The 19,176-nt window shown below is 43.9% G+C and overlaps 1 long non-coding RNA gene across 2 annotated transcripts in view; it reads left to right on the forward strand.

Moving 5' to 3' along the window:
* Positions 1-19,176, forward strand: part of LOC125462294 (uncharacterized) — a 171,855-nt gene that overhangs the window by 82,179 nt on the left and 70,500 nt on the right. The window contains exons 3-4 of one of the 2 annotated variants that reach the window (XR_009447120.1): positions 4,320-4,375; positions 9,089-9,169. This is a non-coding gene — a long non-coding RNA (uncharacterized LOC125462294). The remainder of the gene's footprint in view (positions 1-4,319; positions 4,376-9,088; positions 9,170-19,176) is intronic. The other variant, XR_007249635.2, reaches the window with a different exon arrangement.

The raw sequence follows: 19,176 nt of genomic DNA on the forward strand, positions 1-19,176 counted from the left end.
AGTAGAGATCAAACTTGAGGTGAGTACACACATCAAACTGTTAGTACAAAAACTAGTGGCAGTAATCACACAGGAATGTCTGACCAAGATAGGCAGCCCAATGATAACAATTATGTGGAATAGTTTAAAGGGTAAAAAGCTAATGAGCCTGAAAGATTAAAGCAGGAGATGCAGAGCTCAGTCCAGTCTTGAACTGGGAGCAAGGAGATTGGAGTTGGCAGGTTTCGTGAGGGAAGACATTTGATTTTTAACCCTAATGTCCCTGTCAATGAATCCATCAGGGTGGCAGGCCAATTTGATAAGATGGATATAAATGCATATGAGTGACTTGATTTTATGAATAGTGGAACAGAAAAAACAAAAAGGTGCTGGAGTTCATGAAATCTTTGCTTTGCTTAGGCATTCAGTCAGCGTATTATGGGCAATTTTTGCACCACAATTCAGAAAAAGATATAAAGGCATAGAAAGAATGCAAAAGACATTTCTAGGGCATTACCAAGGATAAGGGTCTCCAGTTATAAAGGGACATTGCAAAAACCAGGAATGTTAATGTATACAACAGTGTATGGAAAAATGTACATTCCATTGAGAAAGTGCAATGAATGTTCTGATCCAGATTGATTCCTGAATGGCAGCATTGTCTTGCAGCAGAGATTGTGGAGATGGCATCCATAGAATGACAGATGGACTCACCAAAGGACACAAAATTCTTAATGGGGCTTGACTAAGTAGATGTATAAAGGATGCTTCTGGGAAGGATGGGGCAGTGTCCAAGGAACCAGATCACAGTGAGATTCATAATAGTTTGAAAATAGGCTCTTCACCCCAACAAGTCTACACCAACCCTCAGAGTATCCCACCCAGACTCATCGGGCGATTTAGCATGGCCAATCCACCTAGCCTGCATATCTTTGGATTGAGGGAGGAAACCCATGCAGACATGGGGAGAATGTGCAAACTTCACACAGACAGTTGCGCAAGGGTGGAATTGAACCTGGGCTCCTGGTTCTGTGAAGCAATAGTGCTAACCACTGAGCCACCATACCACCCCGTGCCCTGTTAGGCAACCCAGCACTGAGATGAAGTAGAATTTCAATAATGAGAGAATGGTTCAGATTTGAACTCTCCGGCCAGCCCTGTGTAGGCTCAGACATTGAATATATTCAATTCAGGAGTTCCTAGATATTAAAGATATCAGTGGATACAGAGGTAATATGGGAAAATGGCATCAAGGTAGAAAATCAGCCAGACCAGACTTGATGGGCCCAGTAAATATTCCTGCTTGTAATTCCAAAGTTTTCAAGTTAGATTCTTCCAAAGAGAACATAAGAGGTGAAGTACTAGAGATTTCAAAGATGAGAAGTTCTGAATGGGCAATTAATGAAAAATTATTGCTTTTGGTAAGTGGGTCAATAACCAAAGATCAGGTATCTTAGTTTTAAAATCATTGGAAAGATTTATCTAATGATGATGAGAAAAAAAAATTTCATTCAGGCAATTGTCAGGATCTGAAACATTCTACCAGAAAATGTGATTCTGCAATTTTTTTTAACAGGGTGGTCCTTGAGGATGGGGGGCTGAATTTACTGAGTGATGGACAGGAGATAATACTTTCTGTTTTTGGATGGCAGTGGAAGAATTTCCAGGAGCAAAACTCATAGCATCATAGTGTGAGAGAGCCAACCAGATTGTTCCGCAAACAGGTAATTTGTTGGCTGCTAGCAAGCTATCCACCACAATTAGAATCCCAAAGCAGGAAGACCCACCTATCTGGAGTTGCCTGCCAATTGGAAGAATCTTCAGCTGCATCAAGGAAAACCAGCCTCTGGATGCCCAGAATGGAGGAGAACCACATGGAAAGGGAGGTGATGTGTGGGAAGTGTTTCTGGAGTTGACGGTCACAGTGAGAGGAAGCAGGGTAGATGGAGGTGAGCGCAAGCGTGTGCACTCAGCATCTGTCCTCCTGCCCTTGGTCTAACCCCTTAGTCTTGCACAAATTAGAGATGGATTAATTCCACACAAACTTACAGTCTGCCTGCTCTGGTTTACCAGTTGGTTAGGTGGACTCTTGCTTTTCTCACCAGGAGTGGAAAATAATTACAGACAAGGGGCAATGAGACAGTCATTAATTGACCACCTAAAGGCCTCAGCTGGATTGTGATGGAAAATTCAATCTTGGGAATTCCCAGCCCAGTATTTAGCTTTTGTGGTGGCAGAAAGGTGGTGAGTTCTTCCCAATGCCATGCCCACCTCATTATTTTCACTCCCTCCAACTGCTTTCCCTGCCACTTCTCAGGATAGGAAGATTCTCTCTGGAAAATGGGAATGTGGCTGCAAGTACCATGGCTCTTTCAAAGAGCCAGCATCATTGTGATATGCTGAATGACCTCCTTCTGTAAGATCTATAACTCTACAAATACTTCTGGATGAATACTTTGAAGAGAATGCATTCTGTCCATAACTTCCTTCCTTGTCAAGTTAGCAGTTGATTACAATGGACTTTCAATTCTGGCATTGGAGCAAACATATGAAGACATCATTTCTTCTAAATGGTGTGAGTTGATTTTAACACTACAGTATCACAACATTCTAGTTACTGTCATTTTTATAGAAGCTTATTTGAAAGATTGACCAAGGCTATTTCACATAAAAACTGGCTCCCTTTGTGGCAGGCAAATCTGGGTCCCACAATGACTGCCTTTTGGAGAACAGGTTGGACTGAACTCACGCACTCCTCCTGATCATTTTTACTTGCTTCTCCAGCAAAGGTGCCCTAAAAAGATGTTAAATTTCTTGTTTGCCTCACAAGGTGGTCATTTAGCTGGACCTTATTGCAAACTGGGTGGCTTTCATCCCGATCTAAGCAGTTGTGCCAGTTTGAAACCTGTAGGTCTACTTCAACTCAGGCACTCAAAATAGCTGTGGCCTACTTTGCTCCTGGAATTCATTGATGCTTCTCAGGAAACCTGATATTGTACCTTGCACACATTCGGACTGCACAATCTGAAATCAGCTCATCCTGTCACAGCCCTGGGTAATAAAAACCGAAACTTATCTTAGGCTGAGATAACAAGGGTCAGGAAAGCTGACGCTTCGGGCCTCCTTCAGAAGGGTCTAGGCCCAAAGTGTCGACTTTCCTGCTCCTCTGATGCTGCTTGGCCTTCTGTGTTCATCCAGCTCTACACCTTGTTATCTCAGATTCTCCAGCATCTGCAGTTCCTACTGTCTCTTATCTCAAGGTTATGGCAGAGACTCAGGGCTTCAATGAAAAACCTTAATAAAGGCATGAAAGGACAATTCAGTTATTACACTTTATTACATTACTGTAAAAAGTATTTTACTTGAGTTTTTTATACATTGGTTTGAAATAACTCCACAGAGGTTGGTGTCCCTTCAGCAAGTCATCCTTTATTTACACATACATAGCACTGGACACTGAGCCAGTTCCCTTAGAGCGAACAGAACTCTTGACACTCCTGTTTATATCTGTCAGCCAGGGCTTCCTGATTGGACCAGATTAGCAGTCCCAATCAGAGAACTCACGTTCTATGAGTTCAACCTGGTTGACCTCATTACAGGCATTACATGGTTGTACTTATTTTTACCCAAAATGTCCAAATCAATTCCCATCAACTCTTTAGAAAATTGAAAGGACAAAAGTGAAATGTTACAGTTGTCTCTTTCCATTAAGAAAGGAGCTTTATTTTACTGCAGAGATTGACTAGACAATTGAGCCCTTGTTTGTGGAAATATCTAATACAAACTCTGTGAGGATTTTATTTTACTATCTGTGGACATTGAACAGCTTCTTACTGCATGTGGACATTAGATAGCCATGTCAATATCATTATCGGAGTCTTTGATAGTCTTTCCATTGCTGATAGATGTTATTTATTCAATTCTTCTTTCAAAGCTCATTTCAATTTTTGTCTCTCCTGTCCTGGAGGACAAAAATAAAATCACTAAATGTGTATTTCTAGATAACGAATTTGGAATTGACAATTTTAGAAATTTGCAATAGAGAGGTAATATAAAAAGCACATAAAGATAGGGGTAACAGATCCTGTAGAATATACTGAATTACAGCATAATGGAAATCTGCCAATATCTATAAACAGCATCGTTTAAGATTCTCTTTCCATTTTCCAAGGCACTTACAATAAATTGCAGCTCACCATTTTTCCTTCTGATATGTTTACATCAAAGTCCTCTTTTATCAATGTTTGATATGACCAGATAGTAAGACATTTGAACTTAACCTTTGAACTACCACCATTCTGTCCCTCATACTTTGTTGACATTTCTTCATATGTTTCCAGGTTTTCAAATGTCCAGGGAAGGATAAATTGTACAGATCCATGTTACATTGACCAAGGTGAGGCACTTCTGTTATAAGTTAAAGCTATGCAACAAGTATTCACTAATCAAGTACCATTCATACTAACATGAAGGTACTTGTATCCTCAGTAATAGATCTGGTCATGCATTTTCCATGTAATTTAGCAGTAAATTGATGAAACACATTTTTTGCTATTGATTTGTTGTAACTTTGTATTCCTCATTAATAACCAGTGTCCAGTTTTAAATGTCAAGCAGCACATCCTGATTAAGAAAATGCTACCTTGTAAGAGAATCTCTAATCTGCAGATTTGAGGTATTTCAACATAAGAATTAAACTCCAATGTAATTTGGATCATTTAATCATTGAATTTTCTATCAGTTGGGGTCAATCTTGGCTCAGAAGGTTGCATTGTTTTTCAGTCAGAAGTTAAGAATTCAAGTCACTCCACAGAGACTTGAGCAGAAAGTCTAGCCTGGCACTCCCAGTGTGACATTGAGAATGTTGGAAGTGCATCATCCCTGGATGGAAGTAGATGATTCTACATCACTACATGGAAGAAGAGTTTAGGAGATCTTCCTGTCTCTTCATTAGAAGAAAGCAGATTACCTGGTCATCTTCATGTTCTTATGAAAGCTTGCTGTGTGTATGCTGACGCGGAAAACAGTGTGAACATGTCAAAAATTCTTTAAAGCTCTTTGGGATATCCTGAGATCATGAAAGGTGCGATATAAATGTAAAACCTAATTTTACTTTGCATAGTCCTTGCGAGAAATATCATTAATTTGAAGTGAAGTTCCTCAACAGCTATACACACAGCATGTATTTTATCATTCATTTGATTCTTTCAGAGTTATAGAAGTGTTAATGGCTATACAACTGAATGCTCCCACAGTTTTATAGATAAAATATAGATAATGCTCACAGTATCTACCAGATGGCAGTAATCCAGGAATACCTCAGTGCAGAAACTCATCTTGTACTGGAGACCCCAAACACCCCTTCAGATCATGTTCCAGATTCATAGGCATAACACCTTATTTTCAGCAATGTAACCACTACCAGCAATGATCCAGGGTTCAAATAGGAATTTTTACTATTCTTAAAGAGAGCAAGTTGGACTGGTAAATTTCTACAAGATATTTTAACAGCGCATGCTGGATTCTCCACATTTAAAGGTCACATTCAACAATTTAACAAAAACGAATCTCAGTTTACTGCGAATCTGTGAATAAAATGATCCTATTTCTGAATCCCTAGGTGCAGAATATCTTCCTTCTCCATCATCGTATCTATTTTAGGTTGCTAACTCTGGTCACATATATACTGGCTGTTAGGTACTGTAACACGGCCTTTTGCCTACAATTCAAATAAACACTACTATCCATCTTCAGCCCTTTGGTAACTGATAAGTAAATGTTTTCAAGAAAAGAAACTTTTTTGACACACCTCTGTTCTTTCTCCTGGAGTTAACAGAGTCCCAGAATTTCTAGACTCCAGAGCCAACCTAGAGTGTGGAAAACTCAATATTATGCTTCATTTTTAGATTTATTTCTAGGCTAACCATTTACCTCTGAAGATAAAAACAAAGGCCAAAGTCTAACTAAACTAGAACTTAAAACTTAAAATTCTGAAAATACACAGCAGATCTGTCAGTATCTGCAACAAAATGTGCACGACTTTTGATAAAAGGCTCTGTTCCTTTAAACTGTGGCATATCCTTCCAATACTGAGTCACCAGAAAAGGCCTACTCGATCACACATTAAAGTCGGATGGTGCAGTAAGTTACTGTGCTGCTTATGGACAGATGAGGACTGCATCTGAAAAGCTCTGAGATTCTGCAGGAGGTAGCTGAACTCAGGACATTGTCATGCTGAACACAGTCCATTCTGATTATAATTGCAGTCACACCAGTACAGCACAGCATGTGACACCATCTAGTAATCCAATTCTCAAATGGTCACTATTTGGCACTGTTCCCAGTGCTCTGTTAATCATGGTGTAGTGTAACATGCGACAGTTTGATGATTCAGATCTGGATAAATTCGCTGTTAGAGCCAGCATAGGCAAAGGAATAGAGCACCTTGGCTAGCGTCCCAAACAATGGCATCGCTTCAGAAAGCAAGCGATGTATCATCTTTGTCCATCTTGTTGCTACCAATTATAGCGTTCAATACAGCTCACCTGTACCTATCGCTACCATTTCATTCAATGAGAAGAATAACTGCAGTTCCATTTCCCTGAGTTAAAACCTGGTAACGCTGCAGAAAGGGTAATAGTGGACAAAAATGCAACTTGACGAAGGGCAGAGCATTGGTATCGGGAGCTTTTGTGCAAGGTCAGTGCATTGGTTGCCACCTGCACGTTACAATGTAAGATTTTTATTTAAACAGGAGACTTTTTCAACCTTGTACTTAGCGTTCGGTTAATTCAAACAAAGCAGAGTGAAAAGCTATAAAACACTTTATTGACAATAGAATGATTACAGACATACAGGAGCCAGGGAAGTGTTAGAATGCTGCACACAACCAGAGATACTGCTGATAGCATAAACTTTGTTGGTTTGGATTATCGTTAGAATTCCTCAATTGCGTAACAACCATATGGTCTCAGTGATTGTTTTCTGTGGAGTATATATTGATAATAGGATAAAAATAAAATACTGCAACTGCTGGAAATCTGAAGTAAAAACAGAAAACGCTAGGGAATCTCAGCAGGCCTGGCAGCATCTATGGAAACAAAATTAGAGTTCACATCTGAAGTTCAATATGACCCTTATTCAGAACTGAAGGTCTCTAGAGTTAACTCTTTTTTTTATATTCACAAATGCAGCCAGATCTGTTGAGTTTCTCCGGCAATTTCTGCTATTGTATTATATAAGGTAGACTGAGTCTGTTGTCATTGTGCTTTAGGACTGTCAAAACTTACCATTTTGCTATAATGCCTTAAATTGTCGTTCCATTGCCCATGACTCAACAACAAATATCATTGTCAGGCGTCCCTCGACCCGAGAATGTCATTTATGTGGGGTTAACGGTTTCTGCTGCGGGCCTTAATTGTAATTGAACAGGCCAATTATTGACCTGCAGATCTTTGAGCAAATGGTGTAAGACATCCCACTGGATGCTGGGATCTGGAATGCAGAATTTACTTCCTTCTCAGCTGTTGATTGGCCACAGCCATAAGGCATTCAGTCTAAGGGCTAAATTTTCCCAGCCTCTGAACAACAATGGTGAGTTAGTTCAGGAAATACTATGAAGTAGGGAAATAAAAGCCCAATTTTCCACCCAAGATTTTAATGTGAGGCCTCGATTATTGAGTGATGTGCAGCTCGTCATTATGTAATCCTGCCTCACTTTATGCATTTGCTATTCCCCCACACAGTGGAGAGAAACATGATGATGATACTTCTCAAAATTAAAGTCTGAATGGTTTGTGGTAGCTCAAGTTCACTGCTTGGATCTTCAGGCTTCCATCTTGGGCAGCTCTCCCAATGTCTCAGGCCATGTTTTATGACCAAGGACCTTTTGTTCCCTAGTACTCCCTAGGAAATCTGCCATTCATTGTGTATATCCTTCCCTTAATAGGTTTCCCAAAAAGTATTTTGCACTTATTGGGATTAAATTCCATCTGCCATTGCTGTGCCCAATTTTCCAGCAATCAGTATCAGACGTTTGCTGCTGCTCCGACTGAGCTCAATCTGAGCCCTACTCCTGAGGTATAATTCACGGAAGCTTTGCTGTTGCTGTTCACCTCCAGGCTCACTCTGCTCCTCTCCTGCTACTGCTCTGACTCAGCTCAATCTGGGTCTTGTTTCTGCTGTTATTTAATAAAAGTTACAAATCTTCAAAACATTCTTTCAATCATGACAATGTGTCATGCTTTCTTAGTTGCTGTGGGAAGGATAATTATCATTCAGACAGGGTTAGAACATCATGTGGTACTAGCACTGGCTCATCTTTCTACTTACATTCTTGTAGTTGGAGGAGAAAACAGTTGTTACGATACAGGATTGCTTCCAAGCTGGGCATTAAATCAGAAACTGAACAAGTAAAGAGGCTTCTGTATTTACAAAATAGGTTACCAAGGGGTAAAGCAGGAAAAGTATGCTTTAGTTTAAATTCTGCAAGATTTCGACAATTGCTTTGACTGTGAAACCAATAAAATTTTTCGAAGAGTAAGATTTCATAAAAGAGTTCAGCATCGAAGGAATCCATTTTAATTTCATCAATAATATCTGCAGTTTAGTGGAAAATTGTAGCTCTGGAGTATGAAAATCAGAACATAAAGAAAAGAGGACTGTTATTATAATTTCTGACAAGTCTTTGTCAGATTAATTAAAAGTGATTATTTTATCTATAAAACTGTAGATCACTTTTAGAACATGTGCTGAATTAGGAGTATATCACCGAGCAACAAGAAATCAAATAAATGTTCACACAAAGAAGGTATTGGAACTACCTATAATAGAAGCAAAGTCAATGGTAACCCTATGGAAACAGAGAACAGACTTAATTGTTTGCAATAAAATATTTATGCCAATGAATATCTTAGTAATTTGAGAGTATGAGCGTCAGAGTGTGTTTCATGGTGGAAGAACAGTATTTATACTGATAGCAACAGTTCAGCAGGTGTAAACCTTGCGATTGAAGATATGGTACCAGTAATTCTGTAACATCAGGGCTGTCAGATAATAGAAAACTCCTGTCTACTTCAGAATCATGATTTTCTTCCTTGTTTTCGACTAGAATTTTGTTCAAGTGGAGCATGGAGTCAAGTAAAAATCAAGAAACCACAAGCCAAAGAGTGATCTGAAATGGAACAACTAGGTACTGAATGGCGGGTTAGTGAACAATGAGCCAAAGAAATTTTATTTCCTGCATGACAGGTCAAAGGTCAACCAAGAAAAAAATTCACAGATCATTGCGGAATCAAGTTGGAACCTGAATACAGGGGAAAAAAAATCCATTGAGATTATCTACATCAATCTGAAAAAGTCGATCCATACTGTTGATAAGAGATAATGGCCAGTGAGCCACAAAACAAGAGAGTAATATTTGGTATTTTCTAACAAAGCAACGATTTAATGCTGAAGTGCTGTACACCATAAATTAAAGTAGCAGAGAAAGACAAGAAGTTCACTATTAGTCAATATTTTGTGGAAGGATGGCCAGACCAAAGCCCCGTGGTAATGAACACATATTAAGAGCAACAACAGCATTGCAGAATCTTGGATGACTCACTGGTGTACAGTGGAAGGCTGGTTATTCTAATTTTATTTCAGCAAGGTGTATTGGAAAAATTACACTGCAGGGTAAGGTCAGTTCGCAGTGTGCCTGCTGGAATCTCTAAGGACATTAAAGATCTCATAATCCATTGTGAAACCTGCGACTCTACTGGATTGTCAGAAATGTTTTCCACTCCCAACAATTCATGTGATGTGATAGCTGATGAACAGCAGATATTGCTTGAACTGCACTGCAGCTTGATGGAAGAGACAGTGATGATAGACCAGAAAGAGATGTGAGAAAAGGGAAATTCAAAGAGAAAATTTTGTTCCTACATCTTCTCAGGAAGAATTGTCAGTGCCTTTTGTAGAGGGTGTGCCCAGCAAGAAGTAATCTTCGGTTAGTTTGACTGGGGGATTGAACACATTGGTCCATTGCAGTCACTATGGGTTAATGAAAGCTCCCAGCCTAATGAACAAGTTGAAGTAAAAGTCTACACATTTTGACATAGATTAAGAATAAAATGCCACTCCTGTAGTTTCGACATATGTTGCTTATTACACCACTGAGACCTCTACTAAGATGGGATGACCAATGTCAAAAATTTAGGAAATGGTTACAAAGAAATTTCCTGGTTCCAAGATGTAGGATACCGAGAAAGAAAGTATTACAACCGGGAAATGGACTCATCAAGAAAGATGCCTTGAATGAACGAAATCCGATACATAAGTTTAAAAAGTTTAAAAATGCGAGGTGATGCATTTTGGAAGGTCGAATTTGAAAGCTGAGTACAGGATTAAGGATAGGATTCTTGGCAGTGTGGAGGAACAGAGGGATCTTGGTGTGCAGATACATAGATCCCTTAAAATGGCCACCCAAGTGGACAGGGTTGTTAAGAAAGCATATGGTGTTTTGGCTTTCATTAACAGGGGGATTGAGTTTAAGAGTCGTGAGATCTTGTTGCAGCTCTATAAAACTTTGGTCAGACTGCACTTGGAATACTGCGTCCAGTTCTGGTTGCCCTATTATAGGAAAGATGTGGATGCTTTGGAGAGGGTTCAGAGGAGGTTTACCAGGATGCTGCCTGGACTGGAGGGCTTATCTTATGAAGAGAGGTTGACTGAGCTCGGACTTTTTTCATTGGAGAAAAGGAGGAGGAGAGGGAGCCTAACTGAGGTATACAAGATAATGAGAGGCATAGATAGAGTTGATAGCCAGAGACTATTTCCCAGGGCAGAAATGGCTAACACGAGGGGTCATAGTTTTAAGCTGGTTGGAGGAAAGTATAGAGGGCATGTCAGAGACGGGTTCTTTACACAGAGAGTTGTGAGAGCATGGAATGCGTTGCCAGCAGCAGTTTTGGAAGCAAGGTCATTGGGGCCAATTAAGAGACTGCTGGACACGCATATGGTCACAGAAATTTGAGGGTGCATACATGAGGATCAATGGTCGGCACAACATTGTGGGCTGAAGGGCCTGTTCTGTGCTGTACTGGTCTATGTTCTATGTTCTATGTTCTATGTTCTATGTTCACACTATCAATAACAGAAGTTAGGTCTTCAATCAAGGGGCCTCTCAACCTTCAAAGTCCAAAGAGAGCATACTCTAGGGGAATAGGGCAGCCTCCAAACCATCTGAATCTGTGAAGTCAGACACTTGGGTGGATGCTGGTTGATTTAAGTTTTTGGGCAATTTTGAATGTAATTATATACACAAATAGTATAATGTTAATAATAGGTTAAAAAGGTCAGGGGAGACATAAAAAAACTGAATGTGAAAGAGTTAATGCTAAGGTGCACATTAAGTTGAGATGGGTTTTGGCTGAGTAGTTGAAGCTGGTTGAATAGCAGTCAATTTGTCGATAGAGATGTAAACATTGAGCAGGATCTAGACAATGTGTCCTGAGGTTCTGTGATACAGCACTAGTGGCAGTAGTTCATGAGGAGAGGCCTTTCTAATGAACAGTGAGAAAAAATGTTGAGGCCTGCAGTCTTGTTCCAGGACACAGTGCGTCAAAATTTCACTAACCTCATATAGGTGGTTAATATTGCTGAATGTGCGCTTGGATCTTACATCCTTCCAAAGGAACCACTATATAGTCCCACTGTAGTAACACTCACATTCACTATTCCCCCTTTCTGACCCACCAACACTTTCTCTCAAGCATGATCCAATACTAACAGTCATTTCCTTTCTCCACCCTTTCACTTTAGGCACTGCAGCAAGCCACACGCCTGCAGTTGCCTACTTCCAAGCACTGTCGGCTCTTCAACTGCGGCAGGCTCATCACCAATCATATTGAGGCATACCCACAGTCACACTCCCTTCTCTGCTGCAAGACAAGGTTAAACAAAGTTGAACACAGCGAGCACCTAGTTGGCAAGGTTCTGTCTCATGCAGGTAGTACCCAGCATCATGAAAACAAGCACTAAGACCATGGCCAACAGTGGGACTGATATTGTTGCAGGTGACTGTGTGTTTCTCTCTAATCTACATTCTAAAATCCCACTTCCCATTATCGAAATATCCTATGTGGTACGCCATATGAGTATTCACTCTTTTGCTTTTCCCTCTCTCCTTCCGTCATTCCAAACCCACCAATGGGTTTTTATCCTTTCAGATACTAAAAGAATTGCCACTTGGTTGAAATCTGCGTAAGACAGAAATCCAAGATGAACAGGAGTCTGAATGAAAATAAATCACCATCACTCTCTTTCACTTTAACAATCACTAACTGCATGAACAGAAAATGCAGTCATGGTAAAGACCACATATTTTCACTTCCTTCATTTTTGGATTGTGGCCTAAAAATGGAAAATTCAACTTTAAAACAAGGAGACTGTATGAAGACAACAAAATGTGAGGCTGGATGAACACAGCAGGCCAAGCAGCATCTCAGGAGCACAAACGCTGACGTTTCAGGCCTAGACCCTTCATCAGAGAGGGGGATGGGGTGAGGGTTCTGGAATAAATAGGGAGAGAGGGGGAGGCGGACCGAAGATGGAGAGAAAAGAAGATAGGTGGAGAGAGTATAGGTGGGGAGGCAGGGAGGGGATAGGTCAGTCCAGGGAAGACGGACAGGTCAAGGAGGTGGGATGAGATTAGTAGGTAGATGGGGGTGCGGCTTGGGGTGGGAGGAAGGGATGGGTGAGAGGAAGAACAGGTTAGGGAGGCGGAGACAGGTTGGACTGGTTTTGGGATGCAGTGGGTGGTGTGGAGGAGCTGGGCTGGTTGTGTGGTGCAGTGGGGGGAGGGGACAAACTGGGCTGTTTTAGGGATGCAGTAGGGGAAGGGGAGATTTTGAAACTGGTGAAGTCCACATTGATACCATTAGGCTGCAGGGTTCCCAGGCGGAATATGAGTTGCTGTTCCTGCAACCTTCGGGTGGCATCATTGTGGCACTGCAGGAGGCCCATGATGGACATGTCATCTAAAGAATGGGAGGGGGAGTGGAAATGGTTTGCGACTGGGAGGTGCAGTAGTTTGTTGCGAACTGAGCCACTCCCGCACATCCCAGATGTCCAAATTCTTCAAGGACCGCAACTTTCCCCCCACAGTGATCGAGAACGCCCTCGACCGCGTCTCCCGTATTTCCCGCAACACGTCTCTCACACCCCGCCCCCGCCACAACCGCCCCAAGAGGATCCCCCTCGTTCTCACACACCACCCCACCAACCTCCGGATACAACGCATCATCCTCCGACACTTCCGCCATCTACAATCCGACCCCACCACCGAAGACATTTTTCCGTCCCCACCCCTGTCTGGTTTCCGGAGAGACCACTCTCTCCGTGACTCCCTTGTTCGCTCCACACTGCCCTCCAACCCCACCACACCCGGCATCTTCCCCTGCAACCGCAGGAAATGCTACACTTGCCCCCACACCTCCTCCCTCACCCCTATCCCAGGCCCCAAGATGACATTCCACATAAAGCAGAGGTTCACCTGCACATCTGCCAATGTGGTATACTGCATCCACTCTACCCGGTGTGGCTTCCTCTACATTGGGGAAACCAAGCGGAGGCTTGGAGACCGCTTTGCAGAACACCTCCGCTCAGTTCGCAACAAACTACTGCACCTCCCAGTCGCAAACCATTTCCACTCCCCCTCCCATTCTTTAGATGACATGTCCATCATGGGCCTCCTGCAGTGCCACAATGATGCCACCCGAAGGTTGCAGGAACAGCAACTCATATTCCGCCTGGGAACCCTGCAGCCTAATGGTATCAATGTGGACTTCACCAGTTTCAAAATCTCCCCTTCCCCAACTGCATCCCTAAACCAGCCCGGTTCGTCCCCTCCCCCCACTGCACCACACAACCAGCCCAGCTCCTCCACTCCACCCACTGCATCCCAAAACCAGTCCAACCTGTCTCCGCCTCCCTAACCTGTTCTTCCTCTCACCCATCCCTTCCTCCCACCCCAAGCCACACCCCCATCTACCTACTAACCTCATCTCACCTCCTTGACCTGTCCGTCTTCCCTGGACTGACCTATCCCCTCCCTACCTCCCCACCTATACTCTCTCCACCTATCTTCTTTTCTCTCCATCTTCGGTCCACCTCCCCCTCTCTCCCTATTTATTCCAGAACCCTCACCTCATCCCCCTCTCTGATGAAGGGTCTAGGCCCGAAACGTCAGCTTTTGTGCTCCTGAGATGCTGCTTGGCCTGCTGTGTTCATCCAGCCTCACATTTTGTTGTCTTGGATTCTCCGGCATCTGCAGTTCCCATTATCTCTGAGACTGTATGAAGAGCTGCCTACAGCTTGTAATAAAAGCCATGTTTACAGGAGGACATTGTGTGTTGCATATAATGTTGCCTTTTCCTGAAACAGCGAGACTGAAAACCAAAGGCAATAAGCCAATGAGTCTGCAGTAGGGGGCAACTGCTTGAGAACAATGTTTTGATTAGCTCCTGAATAGATGCCTGTAGCTTGTGTGGGGCCAGTGATGCAAGAAACATCTAGCCCGCTAAGAGAAAGTATTACAAATCTCTGTGTGGGCATGCCAGAGAGTCTTCACTAACAGCTGGGTGTCTTCCTCTCACCTGTCCCTGCAAATCCCATTTTCAAAGAGAAATAAGCCACCTTCAGAGACTTTGAAACGAAAAGAAGTCTCAACCAATAAGCAAAAGACTGAAATATGCAAACAACTTGTGTCAATATCAAAAAACTAGAAAGTAGTGGAGGAAAAGAACTCATTGAATTGTACAGACTGATGTTATTCAACTACGTTTCCCTAAGTTTTTTTTTTGCTTTTTCCATACCCTGATTAGCAATAGTCAACATGGCTTTGTGAGTGGGAAATCATGTCTCCCTAACTTGAGTGAGTTTTTTGAAGAGGTAAAAAGGATTGATGAGGCAGTGCGGTGGATGTGATCTCTGTGGACTTCAGTGAGGCATTCAGCAATGTTCCTCATGGTATACTGGTTAACAAGGTTAGGTAACATGAAATACAGAGAGAGAAAGCTATTTGGTTACACAACTAGCTTGAAGGTAGAAAATTAAGGATGGTAGTAGAGGGTTGCTTTTTAGACTGGGGGCCTATGACCTGCGGTGTGCTACAAGTGTTGGTGCTGGGTCCATTGTCATTTATATAAATGAGCTGGATGTGAACATAGGCAGCATAGTTAGGAAGTTTAGAGATAACATCAAAATTGGAGGTGTAGTGGGAAGCAAAAAAGGTAACCTCGGAGTGCAACGGGATCTTGATCAGATGGGCAAATGGGCCATGGAGTGGCAGATGGAGTTTAATTTAGTAAATCTGAGTTGCTGCATTTTGGAAAGACAAATCAGGGCAGGATTTATACACACAATGGTAAGGTCTTGGGGAGTGTTGCTGAACAAAGAGACTTTAGAGTGCAGGCTCATAGTTCCTTGAAAGTGGAGTCACAGGTAGATAGGATAGTGAAGAAGGTATTTGGTATATTGCCTTTATTGGTCAGTGCATTCAGCATAAGATTTGGGAGGTCATGTTGCAGCTGCACAGGACATTGGTTAGGCCACTTTTGGAATACTGCGTGCAATTCTGGTCTCCTGGCTCCAGGAAGGATGTGAAATGTGAAAGGTTTCAGAAAAGATTTACAAGGATGTTGTCAGGGTTGGAGGGTTTGAAATATAGGGAGAGGCTGACTAGGCTGGGGCTGCTTTCCTTGGAGTGTCAGAGGCTAAGAGGTGACCTTACAGAGGTTTATAAATTCAAGTGGGTGGGATGCCATTGGAGGCTTAGTGCATTTATTGGGCTGGATTTTCTCTTTCGATCCTGTAGGAATTCTGTAATTCTATTTGGATGAGAGAACACTAACATCAGGGATGTATTAGCTGTCTCCACCCTCCCTCCTCCTCTTTTCCAGTCTAGTGAGTAATGCAGATCTCCTCCAGGCAGAACAACCATTGCTGTAGTTCCCAGTCGTCTTCACAATGATGTCTCACATAACAGAGTGACTTTCATTATATGCATGCTGACCACCATTTGCATGCCATGAACTCATGTTAAAACAATGGCCCTTGTCAACCATCCCAAAGATTGCTGTAATGGCTGAAAGACAAGAGGTAACAGTGGATTTGTGCACATTGAAAATGTCAAGACTACTGCCAGGATAGTGGGGATTCACTTCCATGAGCATTGTCACACTCCCCCAGCTACTCATTCAGTGAGCGGTAACCATTGCAAATTCTGTGCACCTTGTCATTGAAATATAACGGTCAAAACCACTTGTGTACATTCAATGGCAAACTGTAAAATGGGGAAGTCTGTTATCCTGGCCAAGCTACTTACACACTCTGCCTGATACTCATGTTCAGCGAAAGCACGAAGAATTCCCCTTTCATGACCATAAATGTTGGATCTGGGAAGCAATGAACAATGAAATGCAAGATTCTCCTGTGTAGACACCTTATACTGTCCGAAAATTGGGACTGTGTTCACCTAAGCTGCCATGCTAGCTCAACTGTGAGGTTGGAGGCCTGGGACGCCAATAGTGACTGGATCTGTGTGCAGAGAAAATGGGAACTGCAGATGCTGGAGAATCCAAGATAATAAAGTGTGGAGCTGGATGAACACAGCAGGCCAAGCAGCATCTCAGGAGCACAAAAGCTGACGTTGCGGGCCTAGACCCTTCATCAGAGAGGGGGTTGGGGAGAGGGAACTGGAATAAATAGGGAGAGAGGGGGAGGCAGACCAAAGATGGAGAGAAAAGAAGATAGGTGGAGAGGAGAGTATAGGTGGGGAGGTTGGGAGGGGATAGGTCAGTCCAGGGAAGACGGACAGGTCAAGGAGGTGGGAAGAGGTTAGTAGAAATGAAATGGAGGTGCGGCTTGAGGTGGGAGGAAGGGATGGGTGAGAGGAAGAACAGGTTAGGGAGGCGGAGACAGGCTGGGCTGGTTTTGGGATGCAGTGGGGAGAGGGGTCAAACTGGGCTGGTTGTGTGATGCAGTGGGGGGAGGGGAAGAACTGGGCTGGTTTTGGGATGCAGTGGGGGGAGGGGAGGTTTTGAAGCTTGTGAAGTCCATATTGATACCATTGGGCTGCGGGGGTCCCAAGTGGAATATGAGTTGCTGTTCCTGCAACCTTCGGGTGGCATCATTGTGACACTGCAGGAGGCCCGTGATGGACTTGTTGTCTAAAGAATGGGAGGGGGAGTTAAAATGGTTCGCGACTGGGAGGTGCAGTTTTTTATTGCGAACCGAGCGGAGGTGTTCTGCAAAGCGGTCCCCAAGCCTCCACTTGGTTTCCCCAATGTAGAGGAAGCCACACCGGGTACAGTGGATACAGTATACCACATTGGCAGATGTGCTGGTGAACATCTGCTTAATATGGAAAGTCATCTTGGGGCCTAGGATATGTGTGAAGGAGGAGGTGTGGGGGCAGGTGTAGCATTTCCTGTGGTTGCAGGGGAAAGTGCCGGGTGTGGTGGGGTTGGAAGGGAGTGTGGAGCGAACAAGGGAGTCATGGAGCGAGTGGTGTCTCCGGAAGGCAGACAACGGTGGGGATGGAAAAATGTCTTAGGTGGTGGTGTCGGATTGTAGATGGTGGAAGTGTCGGAGGATGATGTGTTGTTTCCGGAGGTTGGTGGGGTGGTACGTGAAAATGAGGGGGATCCTCTTGGGGCGGTTGTGGCGGGGGCAGGGTGTGAGGGGTGTGTTGCTGGAAATGCGGAAGACACAGTCAAGGGCGTTCTCGACCACTGCAGAGGTAAAGTTGCGGTCCTGGAAGAACGTGGACATCTGGGATGTGCGGGAGTGGAATGCCTCATCCTGGGAGCAGATGCGGCGGAGGCTGAGGAATTGGGAATAGGGGATGGAATTTTTGCAGGAGGGTGGGTGGGAGGAGGTGTGTTCTCGGTAGCTGTGGGAGTCGGTGGGCTTGAAATGGACATCAGTTTCTTTCTGGCTGCCTGAGATGGAGACTGAGAGGTCCAGGAAGGTGAGGGATGTGTTGGAAATGGCCCAGGTGAACTTGAGGCGGGGTGGAAGGTATTGGTGAAGTGGATGAACTGTTCGAGCTCCTCTGGGGAGCAAGAGGTGGCGCTGATACAGTCATCAATGTAACGGAGGAAGAGGTAGGGTTTGGGGCCTGTGTAGGTGTGGAAGAGGGACTGTTCCACGTAACCTACAAAGAGGCAGGCATAGCTTGGGCCCGTGCGGGTACTCATGGCCACTCACTTTGTCTGTAGGAAGTGGGAGGAATCGAAAGAGAAGTTGTTGAGGATGAGGACGAGTTCAGTTAGGCGGATAAGGGTGCCGGTGGAGGGGGACTGGTCGGGCCTGCAGGACAGGAAGAAGTGGAGGGCCTTGAGGCCATCTGCATGAGGAATACAGGTGTATAGGGACTGGACGTCCATGGTGAAAATGAGGTGTTGGGGGCCAGGGAATTGGAAGTTCGGGAGGAGGTGGAGGGCATGGGTGGTGCCATGGATGTACGTAGGGAGTTCCTGCACCAAAGGGGAGAAATCGGAGTCCAGATAGGTGGAGATGAGTTTGGCGGGGCAGGAACAGGCTGAGACAATGGGTCGACCAGGGCAGGCAGGTTTGTGGATTTTGGGAAGGAGATAGAAACGGGCCGTGCGGGGTTGGGGAACAATAAGGTTGGAGGCTGTGGTTGGGAGGTCCCCTGAGGTGATGAGGTCATGGATGGTATTGGAGATGATGGTTTGGTTCTCGGGGGTGGGGTCATGATCAAGGGGGCGGTAGGTGGATGTGTCGGAGAGTTGGCGTTTGGCCTCAGCGATGTAGAGGTCAGTGTACCATGCTACCACTGCGCCTCCCTTTGTCTGCGGGTTTGATGGTGAGGTTGTGGTTGGAGCTGAAGGAGCGGAGGTCTGCCCATTTTGCGGGGGAGAGGTTGGAGTGGGTGAGGGGGTGGAGAGGTTGAGGCAGTTAATGACTCAACGGCAGTAGGAAGATCTGTGTGCATCTCTTTTATAAAGGACCAATGACACCAAAACTGCTCTATGCTCAAGTTGAGTGTAAAGAATTGTCCCATAAAAATGTCTGGGCTTATAAAACCCTTCTCCACCTCCCCCCACCCCACCTCCTCCACTAAACGTGAACTAATGGTCATCTTCTCTTCCCGTTCTGCTCCATCTCCCTCCTGTGTTACAACCCAAG

The sequence above is a fragment of the Stegostoma tigrinum genome, chromosome 23, assembly GCF_030684315.1.
Source record: "Stegostoma tigrinum isolate sSteTig4 chromosome 23, sSteTig4.hap1, whole genome shotgun sequence".
NCBI classification, from domain to species: Eukaryota; Metazoa; Chordata; class Chondrichthyes; order Orectolobiformes; family Stegostomatidae; genus Stegostoma; species Stegostoma tigrinum.